The 10,452-nt window shown below is 45.1% G+C and overlaps 1 protein-coding gene across 6 annotated transcripts in view; it reads right to left on the bottom strand.

Moving 5' to 3' along the window:
• The window catches only part of NCOA3 (nuclear receptor coactivator 3), a 186,203-nt gene extending 176,018 nt beyond the window's left edge, over window positions 1-10,185 (bottom strand). The window contains exon 1 of one of the 6 annotated variants that reach the window (XM_075011851.1): window positions 10,050-10,185. The gene's annotated coding sequence lies outside the window, so the exon portion shown is untranslated. Of the gene's footprint in view, window positions 1-8,735; window positions 8,761-10,049 lie in introns of those variants that run through there. The other 5 variants (XM_075011853.1, XM_075011859.1, XM_075011857.1 and 2 more) reach the window with 5 other exon arrangements.
• Window positions 10,186-10,452: the final 267 nt, after the last annotated feature.

The following is a 10,452-nucleotide window of genomic DNA, read 5'->3' on the forward strand; positions in this document are numbered from 1 at the left end:
GTTTAGTGGGAGTCCACGCTTCCTATATGAGCTCCCACTATCTCAAAAGGTTCCCCAGTTCCTAATAAATCTAAATGCCTCCTCCCTACACCACCCTCTCATCCACACGTTGAAACTCTGAATTTCTGCCTACCTACCTGGCCCTGAGCATGAAACTGGACGCATTTCTGAAGATGCCACCATACAGGGTCTGGATTTCAGTCTCTTTCTTAGCAACCTACACTTGGTCTCCAACATACCTCTCCTACCCGCCCCTGTGTCATTGGTACCTACACATCCCACACCACCAGCTCCTCCCCAGCACTACACAAGTCTACTAGATGTCTTGAGAGATCCGTAACCTTTGCAACAGGCAGGCAAGTCTCCATACAGTTTTCCACGATCTCTGCAAATCCAGTTATCTAGGTTTCTCATGATAGAATCTCCTACTACTAACACCTGCCTCTCTCTACTGAGTGGAGATTCCTCCCCTGGAGAGGCATCTGCAGTGTGAGGGTATCACACCATCTGGAAGGAGGGCCCCAGCTGTGGAATGGTTTCCCCTCTGCTCCTGCTCTTCTTCCCTAAGCCTTTTACCCTCCTTAACAGCTCAGGGGCTGTCTGACAAGGTGGAAAAATTGTACAGAATCCCAGAAAGCCTCATCAACATACCTCTCTGCCTCCCTTAGCTCCTCCAGTTCAAGCACCCTGGCCTCCAAAGCCAGAACCCTGTCTTAGGGCCAGGAGCTCCTTGCACCAAATGCACACACATACAGCCTGTCCATAGGACAGGTAATCACACATCTTACATTGGCTGAAATAAACAGCCCACTCTGCTGGTTGGCTTCTGTCTGCATTCTCTCCTATGGATAATTAGATTATAGATGGGGATTTTATTTAAATGCAGTAGTTTGAGATATAGTCCAGCATACAAGAGTTTAAAAGAAAGCCAACTCTCCACCTAAACTTCCTCCTGTTGGCAACTGCCCTGGTCACTTTCTAGCAGACTTTATAAGCTCTGGCCTTCCTGATAGTCCCACCCTCTGGCTATGGTTCAACCAATCAACAGAGAGTTTTAGATTTCAAATTCTATTAAAGGATCACACAGCTTGCAACTGCCTGCATCAGCACACAGTCTGTCAAATCAAACAGTTCACCACGTGACTCTCCAAACAAACCAAAAGACATACAAGCCCAGTACACGGTAGCTCTTAGATAACCAGCAAGTAACCCCCAAACACAAACTCTCCAAACAGCCACTCACCTCAAGGTCCTGTAAAAATTGCTCCTTTCACCTGGGGTGCCAGATCAAAGTGCTGTTTAACCCAGCCACTGAGCCCAAGGGCACATAAAAGCCACAGACTGGCACTGCTGCGCAACCCAGCCCACCAAGTACAGGGACATATAAGGTGTCATCTTGTAAGTGCTGATTAACCAGTTCTCAGACAAGCTCTGACTGTGTGTTCATCTGAGTCCAGCGTGAGAAGAATCTAATCCTGTGTGGACCCTGTGTCAGACAGAAGAGCTCCATTAGGAGGGAACTGGCAGAATGGAGAAGTAAAGCTCCTTATGAATACTAGTAACACAAGCATCCTCTCCCCTTCCCCACAATCACAAATAAATGAGCATACCCTAGACCAGGGGTCGACAACCTTCGGCTCCAGATCTCTGAGGAGTCACCCGCAGCTCCAAGACTGACTGACTGCACACACGACTGAGAGCTGCTACCGCCAACTAAACTAAATTCAGTTGCACACCATTGAACTAACTGAATTTAGTTGGCTATTTAAGTGGCAGCAGCCCAAGTTGCTCAGTCGCAGCAGGGCAGGGAGTTGCCCCATGTGTGCAAAAGTCTAAGCAGTCATGAAAACTGTGGGAAGGGGAGGCCAAGCCTGCTCCTGCTGGAGCCGCACAGCGACTCTGAGAAGGAGGTGGCGAAGAGCAGTGGGCAGAAAGGCAGCAGCTATGGCAGAACTGCATGGTGAGGCAAGTCAAACCGAGGGGGAGGGGGGAGGTTGGGGTTCAGCCTGAGAGCAGGTACAGCCTAGAGCTGGGCTAGCAACTTTCTAACTGGCACAAATCATTGTTTGTGCCCTTTTCTTAAAAACAGGGGTGATAAAAAGCACACAATTTGACATTTATTAAGGACTGGCTTGTACTCATGCATTGCAGCTGCTGAAGTATTGATTTTAACTGAATTTGAAAAAATGGCTCTGTGATTTCAGTTGCAGACCTCTGCCCCAGAGTAACAGGCAAATCGGGTAACAAAATGTAGTAGCAATTATACTCATTTGGAAATACTTGTTTTTTTGCAGCCTGTGAATAGGTATCCACCTCACTAAGATGAATAGCTTTATGTCACACATTCTAAAATCAAGCAGAATTAAGATAGTGACAACCCTAGTCGTAGAGCTCCATGCTTTCCTGACACAGCCTCCACATTTGTTTACATTACTAATTTTCAGATATGTAAAATGCAGGAATGCATGTGTCACAACTTACTCCCGCGTAAGAAAATTACACAGTATTTTAAAATTGTGCAAATTGGGTCATAAATGTGGCAACTCCAGAACAGCATGAGGGAGCCCAGAAGCCTGCCTGCGTGGAGGTGGTGGATTACTATGTAGTGTCATCCCCACTTCTCACACACACCCTCAATGACAAGGCTGTATCCAACCTCGACGCAACACAAGGACAAAGCCTGACCTAGGAACACTCCCAAGCCCCGTCACTCTTTGCAAGGTGCACCACATGTGGGCAGGCAGGTTCAGCAAGGCCTACAAGTGTGGAGGGGGATACAGGTATGGGTTGAGAGAGAGTTCTCAGGTCAAGCAATCTAGGGAGTCTAGGTGAATGAGGTTGGGGCTCAGCAGGGAGGGGTTTCAGGGGATCCACAGGCAAGTGGCTTAGCACACTGTTCCAGGTACAAAGCAAGATCCGTCAGGATGACTGTGGCCATTCAACATCCCCTAATGTGCCATCTGTGGGAAAGGAACAAATTATGAGCTATCTAGAAAAACTAGATGTACACAGATCCATGGGTCTGGATTTAATGCACCCAAGGGTATGGAGGAAATTGGCAGAGGTCATGGCTGAGCCTTTCGCCATTATCTTTGAAGACTCTTGGAGATCAGGAGAGATCCCAGACGAGTGGGGAAAAAAGCAAATGTAGTGCCCACTGTTAAAAAAAGAAAGGAGGACAATCCAGGGAACTACAGATTGAAGTATTGCGTCTCAGCTGGAGTATTGTGTCCAGTTCTGGGCACCGCAGTTCAGGAAGGATGTGGAGAAATTGGAGAGGGTCCAGAGGAGAGCAACGAGAATGATCAAAGGTCTAGAGAACATGACCTATGAAGAAAGGCTGAAAGAATTGGGCTTGTTTAGTTTGGAAAAGAGAAGATTGCGGGGGGACATGATAGCAGTTTTCAGGTATTTAAAAGGGTGTCATAAGGCAGAGGGAGGGAACTTGTTCTTCCTTGCCTCTGAGGAGAGAGCAAGAGGCAATGGACTGAAATTGCAGCAGGGGAGGCTCAGGTTGGACATTAGGAAAAAGTTCCTAACTGTCAGGGTGATCAACACTGGAATGAATTGCCAAGGGAGGTGGTAGAATCTCCATCACTGGAGCTATTCAAGAAGGAGGTTAGATAGATGGCTTTCAGGGATGGTCTAGCAAATGCTTGGTCCTGCCATGAGGGCAGGGTGTTGGACTCGATGGCCTCTCGAGGTCCCTTCCAGTCCTACTCTTCTATGATTTTCTATGATAGATGGGTCAGCCTTACCTCAATCCCAGGGAAAATAATGGAGGGGATCCTCAGGGAGTCCATTTTGGAGCACTTGCAGAGGAGAAGTGATGAAAAGTAGCCAACATGGATTCATCAAGGGCAAGTCCTGCCTGACCAATCTGATTAGTTTCTATGACGAGGTAACAGGCTCTGTGGACATGGGGAAGTCAGTGGATGTGATATACCTTGACTTCAGCAAAACTTCTGATGCAGTCTCCCACAACATTCTTGCCCATAAATTACATATAGATTTGGATCCATGGACTGTAAGATGGACAAAAAGCTGGCCTGACAGTCGGGCCCAACGGGTATTGGTCAATGGCTCACTATCTGATTGGTGGCTGGTTTCATGTGGAGTGCCCCAAGGCTTGATTCTGCGGCTGGTATTATTCAACATCTTTATTAATGACTTGGATGAAGGACTGGACTGCACCCTCAGCAAGTTTGTCAATGACACCAAGCTTGGGGAAGAGGTAGGACCCAGAGTCACCTGAATAAATTGGAGGATTGGGCCAAAAGAAATCTGATGCAGTTCAATAAGGAGAAGCATAGAGTCATGCACTTTGGACTGAAGAATCCAAAGCATTGTTATAGGCTGGGGAACAACTGGCTAAGCAGTAGTTTAGCGGAAAGGGACTTAGGGGTCATGGTGGATGAAAGGCTGAATATGAGTAGACAGTGTGCCCTTGTAGCCAAGAAGGCTAACAGCACATGAGGGTGCATTAGAAGGAGCATTTCGAGCAGATCTAGAGAAGTGGTTGTTCCCCCTCTATTCAGCACTGGCAAGGCCACATCTGGAATATTGTGTCCAGTTTGGGGCCCACCAGTGTAAAAAGCATGTGGATGTGCTGGAGCAGGTTCAGCAGAGGGCAACAAAAATGATGAAGGGGCTAGAGCACATGACCTATGAGGAGAGGCTGAGGGATTTGGACTTGTTTAGTTTACAGAAGAGAAGACTGAGGGGTGATTTAATAGCAGCCTTCAGCTTCCTGAAGGGGAGCACTAGAGGAGGGTAGGAAACTGTTCGGGGGTGTCAGATAGCAGATCAAGGAGCAATGGTCTGAAGTTACTGAAGGAGAGGAGTAGCTTGGTTATTAGGAAGAACTACTTCTCCAGGAGGGTGGTGAAGCACTGGAATGCACTGCCTAGAGAGGTGGTGGATTCTCCATCCCTAGAGGTTTAAGTCCCGGCTTGACAAGGTCCTGGCTGGGATGACTTAGTTGGGGTTGATTCTGCTTGAAGCAGGGGGCTGGGTGAGATGACCTCCTGAGCTCCCTTCCAGCCCTAGGATTCTATGATCAAGTGCCAGCAATGCCCCTCTGCCATGCATATTGGACAAACCAGACAATCTGCACCAAAGGATAAGTGAGCACAAATCAGACATCAAGAAAGGCCCATAAGACAGAACCCACAAGACAAACATACAAACCTATAGGGGGAACACTTCAACCTCACTAGACATTCAATAAAGGATTTTAAAAGTATCCATACTTCTATAAAAAGAATTCAGAACTCTATTATGAAGGGAACAGCTGAATTGGCACAGATATGCAATTTCACATATAATGAGGCCTGAATAAGAATCTTTCTTGGTTAACAGTCTACAGTGTCAACTTCCACCAAATAAATATTCACATCTCCCCAACAGCTACACTGAATGGCCACAATCAGCTTAATTTACAATGCATAGTAAGCGCTTTTTTTTTTTTTGGGGAACTTTCTTATATACATGTGCCCTGTTTCCTTTCCATTCCATCTGATGAAGTGAGTTTTACCGACAAAAGCTTATGCCCTAATAAACTCATTAGTCTGCAAGGTGATACAGAATTCCTTGTTGTTTTTACAGACTAACATGGCTAACCCTCAAACTGGAGGCTTGTTGAGGACAACTCCCTTCTTATGATCTAGGCCAATGCTGAACCCCAATAATTATTTAACTGATAAATAAATTCAGTGGAAAGGATTGAATTAAGCATTTTTAAGATCTAGAAAACACACTTTCACATAAAATTACAGACCACTGGAAGAGTCAAGTCCTGCAATTACCCATGCTTAGCGATATCCTTTAACAACAACAATATCCGACAATAAACCAATCCACTAAATAGGCTTTATAGATGAGTAGTGTGCTGCAAGTTAATCAGAATGGTTACAGACAGGTAGCCACATTAGTCTGTATCTTCACAAAACAAAAAAAGCAATCACGTAGCACTTTAAAGACTAATAAGAATTTATTAGGTGATGAGCTTCATGGGGCAGACCTACTTCTTCAGATCTGGAAATAGTGCTGAAAAATCAACTGGCATGACAAATATGTAACAGAAGCCATGTCTATACTAGCCCCCTCCTTTCAGAAGGGGCATGGTATTGAGCAAGATAGGAAAATGCTAATGAGGCACTACCATGAATATGCAGCATCTCATTAGCATAATGGCAGCAGTGCACAATTCAAAAGGCAGCGCTTTCGAATTGTGCCCCCGTCTACACAAATGGCTTTTCGAAAGGACCCCCTGGACTTCAAAAGGCCCTTCTTCCTATTTGGCTTTAAGAAAAAGGGGCTTTCAAAGTCCAGGGGACTTTTATGAAAGGTCCCTGTCTAAACAGGTGGTAGCAATTTGAAAGCAATGGTTTCGAATCGCACACAGCCACCATTATGCTAATGAGTCCCTGCATATTCACAGCTGCACCTCATTAGCATCTTCCCAACTCGCTTATTACCATGCTCCTTCCAAAAGGAGGGTGCTAGTGTACACATAGCCAGAGAGGGGATAAAAAAAAAAAATGAAATAAAAGCTGACAAGTAGGACAGTTTTTATAAAAAAAGTTTCTTAAATCTAGCATGCATATCAGGAAACGTGAATTCTTCTCTTCTGCATTGTGAAATTTCAAGATTGAGTTATGAGTTGTCATTTTATATGTTAATATTAAGAATTTATTAAAGTAGTATTTCTTAAACACTACAACAGTTCAAACAAAAAGCAGTCAAGCAGCACTTTGAAGACTAGCAAAGTAGTTTATTAGGTGAGCTTTCGTGGGACACACCCACTTCTTCAGACCATATCCAGACCAGAACAGACTCAATATTTAAGACATGGGGCATTCTGTCAATGACCTCAAGGTATGTGTGTTACTGAAAAGAAATTATCGCTCCTTTGTAGAAAGGGAAGTGGACAAACTGACATTTATATTCAAATTTGGAACATTAACACATGGTTTAAATCGTGATGGGAACTTTCTGAGTCACTATAGGGGCTCGTCTGCATACCTAACTCAATCTAATTCTTGATCTTCCCCCCCCCCGCCACCCCTCCACTCTCTGATTTGCTCACCTTGATTATCCTTTTTCTGATTTGTCCTCCTTGCTTACTGTTTTTGGTTCTCTGTGTCTTAAATATTGAATTTGTTCTGGTCTGGATATGGTCTGAACAAGTGGGTCTGTCCCACGAAAGCTCACCTAATAAACTACTTTGCTAGTCTTTGAAGTGCTACTTGACTGCTTTTTGTTTCGATAGTGTATAGACTAGCACGGCTTACTCTCTGTTACTAAAATAGTTAGTTTGGAATCAAGTTTATTCAATTTTCCTGCATTTAGAAGTGTTTTATAAACAATGAGAATTACTCAGAATAAAAATCCATTCTTGAAATGTTCTTCAATTTTAAATTAAGATACTTCTCTACAAATTTTTCCCCATCTGCTGTGTAAATTAAGGGGCAAAAAAAGCCATTCAATGCACCTTTGCTTTTCTCATGTGACATGAAGCAGACATTTGAGGTATCAGATGAAATTGGGAAGTTAATGTTAATTTTGAGGGTTGCACCTCAGTATAGTATTCAAGCTGAAAAATCTATTGATTTTAAAAAAATACAAAAAAAAAAAAATGAACAAGGCGGCCCTACCAACAAACACTTCCCCCAGCAATCAGCTTTAAGGCCTCCCTTCCATTATCTTATAAACAATCTCCAGTATTTTTCCTAGTTTAAAACACTTTCACTTCACTCTTCAGGTCTTTGTCCTCTTCCTCTCTTCCTTTCAATAAACCACTGCAATGCAATTTCTCCTGCAGATTATACCAACATAATGCAAAATATCCCATGTTGCTCAATCTCATAGTACTGCTAATTTAAATGCAGACCCTGAAGCAACCTCCAGAGTCAAGCTTGGTCTACACTGACCTTAAAGTCAAATGCAGATATGCCGATTTTAGCTACAGAATTGCCATAGCTAGAATTGCTAATTGCCAAGCTAGCTATATATCCGGAGTCAACTTTAAGGTCTGTCCCCCTCACTGGAGGAGGTTGATGGAACAGTTTCTCCTATCTACCTCCCTGATTTCGTGCTACAGCAAGCAGTACAGTGGTTGACTGTCAACCTCAGGCAGATTGATTTTGCATGTCTCCACCAGACACCCAAAAAAAAAAAAAAACACTCCAAAAGATCAACCCTGAATAGGTCCACCTCGGCCCCGGTAAGCACAGACAAGCCCTCAAACTGTGTAAGGGTGTCTTCCTTTCCTGAAGTCAGTCATTTTATCATACAGCAATAAAGATCAGTAAGACAAATGTTTGTCTTGTAAAGTTCTCTAATTCACCATGACCTTAAAAAAACCACATATTAATATACTTTTACTTCTAACATGGTCAAGCTTTCTTTCCTCTCCCACTCAATTTTATCTCAGCTTTATGGTCAATGTCATAAGTAAATAATAAGCACTGAAAATATTGGTATACAATACAAATTTACAAAGGTATTAAAAAACTCTCTCAAAGACAGAAACCTAAACTTCGAGATAAAGTGAAGCTGGAAGCCACACTTGAGCTTACACACTAAGTAGTTCGCTGTTCAATGCTGCCTATTTCTCTTAACAGAAATAGATGTGGTGGTTGAGCGAGTTTCTTCAGTTTGTGTGTGTTTAAATCTACCACTGCTGTCTCTCTTGTAACCTCATATGACTGCAGCAAAGGTGTGGTATTTACCTTCTTGCAAGCAGAGGAAAAGGATGTTTATTACTGCAATAAGAACAGGCTGATTGGTCCCCCGAAGCTAAAGTGACAGATCAACAATCCGTTATTAACCATTAAGGAGGTACTGTAATGGCTGTATCAAACACTGTCCCGTAAGTGTCTTTTTTTGCAACTTCTAGATATACATTTACACTGTGGCTCTCTGCAGTACTAAAAAAGAGGGAAACACCCCAGGAAAGAAAACCAAAAACTAAAACTAAAACAAAAACCACATCTGTGTGTCACCTATAGCAAAGATGCTATAAATACTAAAGTAACCTTTTAACATTAAAACTTAAATTTTAGCCAGGTTCTCATGTTCTTTCTACATTAACTTTTAAACAAAGTAAAGTCATGCCTTAAACTGAACTTCCATCTAATAGTTTAAGGGAAAGAAGGGGGCATATGAATGAACAAAAGTCGTTTTTCAAAGCTAATTTCATTGACGGAGTTGGCAGCGTGAAGCCAGGAGCTCTGAGAAGCAGCAGTAAAAGAAAGCAAGCCCAGAACGAATAAGGCGCTGGTGGAATTGTTTCAGGCGCAGACAGCACTCCACTGATCCAAGCTCACCACCTTTAGCCACCGTTACCTCACGACGCCGGAAGCTAGTTCTTGCCTCCCTCTCCCAACAGTACACACTCACCATGGTTGAGGCAAAAGAGGAGAACAAGAGATAAGCGGAAATCACCTCAGATTGCCCGTTCATTGCACCCCTTTCCCGAGAGAGAAAGGACGACTAAAAGCCACGCTTGAAACTTACCACAAGGGCTTGCTCAAAGATCATCTCCTATCCAGGCGCATCTCTCAACTCCCACCCACCGGCTCTCATTCATTCCAGTTTACCTCCAGTAATCCAGCACCCAGCGAAGAGAAGGGAAGAGCAGAACATCCACCACGCACGCCCATGGCTTCGGCTGTCGCTTCAAAGACCTCCACCCAAATTGCCAGGCCTGGGTGTGTGGCTAACAAGGAACATGTCTTTGGGCAACTCTTTCCCCTCTACTGCCCTCGGTCAGCCTCTCCTGGCTCCAACTTCTGCCGGTACGGGGAGAAAAAGAGCGCTCGGAGCCGCCAGTTTAGCGACCCATCACACCTCCTGCTCCTCCCCGACCAGGGGCGCCCTCCGCCCCAACCAGCGAGGGAGAAGCGGCCAGGACAGTAGCTAGGGACGCCCCTGACCCTGGAGCCCCCACGCTGTTATCGTCCCCACGAGCAGCAGCTCCTTCGCCGCCCACCAAAACTGAGAACGGCTGAGAAAGAGCTAGAACTCGACCCCTCCCCACTCACCAGGGAAGGGAGTCCAAGCTTGCACGCCTCTCCTTCTCCCCGCGCCCCCCCACACTCAGCTCCTCGCCGCCATTTTCCTTCCTGCCGAAGTTTAAATAGGAACCAGCCCCTCCGCAAGCCACCGCCACCAGCCGCAGCCGGAGTCAGCCTCGCCAGCGCGGGACATGACGGGATGTGTAGTTCCCATGCGCGCGGGCTATAATGGGACTCGTAGTCCTGAGGTGGCCCGGCCCCATAAGCGCAGCGCCCCATGGGACCTGCAGTCCTCCGCCCAGCCTCACCCCCATATTAAACTACTTCTCCCGGCGACCTCGGCGCCTGCCCGTCAACCCAAGGCTTGAGGGGATTTTTTTTTAAATTATTCTATTTCCGGCTTCCTGGTTTTGAGGCTGGAGTTAAATAA

Source organism: Carettochelys insculpta, chromosome 17, assembly GCF_033958435.1.
Source record: "Carettochelys insculpta isolate YL-2023 chromosome 17, ASM3395843v1, whole genome shotgun sequence".
In the NCBI taxonomy this organism is placed as follows: domain Eukaryota; kingdom Metazoa; phylum Chordata; order Testudines; family Carettochelyidae; genus Carettochelys; species Carettochelys insculpta.